The following is a 1,488-nucleotide window of genomic DNA, read 5'->3' as shown; positions in this document are numbered from 1 at the left end:
GCCTGCTTGCGCACCCGCTGGACCCTCAGGGCGGCCTCAGTGGTCGGCGCCTTGTTCTACACGCGCTGGGGGGCGGGCTGCCGGCGCCGGCTTCCTCCTTCCAGGCTTCGTCGTTTCCTCTGTATGTACCGCCAAAGGGCGAGAAGCGCGGCTAACGCCTCCTTCGCCGCTAGGAAGCGGGGGTAAGCCTTGTTAGGTCTCTGCGGGAGAGAGGTTCCCTTCGGCCACTGCGCGAGACAAGTTCCCTTCGCCCCCTGCGCGAGAGAAGTTCCCTTCGCCCCCAGCGCGAGAGAAGTTCCCTTCGGCCCCTGCCGAATAGATAGATAGATAGAGAGATAGATAGACAGATAGATAGATAGATAGATAGATAGATAGATAGATAGATAGACATTAATGAAAGAGAAGGTTTGGTACTTATTTTATCTCTTCCAAAGTCATGTTGTCTTGAGATAGATAGATAGATAGATAGATAGATAGAGAGAGAGAGAGAGAGAGAGAGAGAGAGAGAGGGAGGGAGAAAGAAAGAGAGAGAGAGAGATTTTTGAACTGTACTGCATCCATCTCCAATGCAGCGTTTGATTTAAAGCCATTAGTTACCTCGATATATTAATAGAACAAGGGTAGGTCTGAGAGACCCATGTACCAATGATATTTCGAGTTCGCTCCGAAGAAGAATACTCCTTTAATAGACCAAACAAAACATGATGTAATAGGATGTACTGAAGGGTCTGGTACTCTCATCAAATATTTGTCTACCAATGTCCGTGCGAGGGAGAGGGGGACTTCTGCAAACCCGCAGACGAGGAATACAACGAGGGATTTTCTGAGTATTGTTTCTAGTTTTTAGACTTTTAAAAACACTTTCCATGATATTTATTGCTGTTTACTTGTTTTACTTCTTTATATTGTCATATTGTGTCCGGCAGTTACGAGCTTATTTTATTTACCTTGTTATATATCCCTTGTTTTGTTTTCTTAGCTTGCCTTATAACGATTAGAGTTTTTATAAGCGACTTTTTGCCTTTCCACGCGGTGTTGAATAGCTTTTCACTGATATCTAGTTGTTCACCCACACACACACACACACACACACACACACACACACACACACACACACACACACACACACACACACACACATATATATATATATATATATATATATATATATATATATATATATATATATATATATATATATATATATTATTTAAGTATAAAAAATGCGGTGAACTATACATAGCCCCCATTAAATTACAGTAAAATCATTATTATTTTACGTTTCAAATAAAAGAGTAAATAAGTTTCCACTCTTTCGCCCAGGAATGGTCCTCTATCTTCTCCTGTGCAAACAGCCACATGATCACTAGCAGAAAGTCTACCTACGTTCACATATACCAGAGCCATTAACATTCCTCTTTAATGAAGATGTCTCGTTGGTGTTATCACTGCCTCCAAAAACACGAAAATTTAATTACGATGTTTACT

This window comes from Penaeus monodon, chromosome 3 (assembly GCF_015228065.2).
Source record: "Penaeus monodon isolate SGIC_2016 chromosome 3, NSTDA_Pmon_1, whole genome shotgun sequence".
Lineage (NCBI taxonomy): Eukaryota > Metazoa > Arthropoda > Malacostraca > Decapoda > Penaeidae > Penaeus > Penaeus monodon.
Note: the sequence above shows the minus strand (reverse complement) of the source record.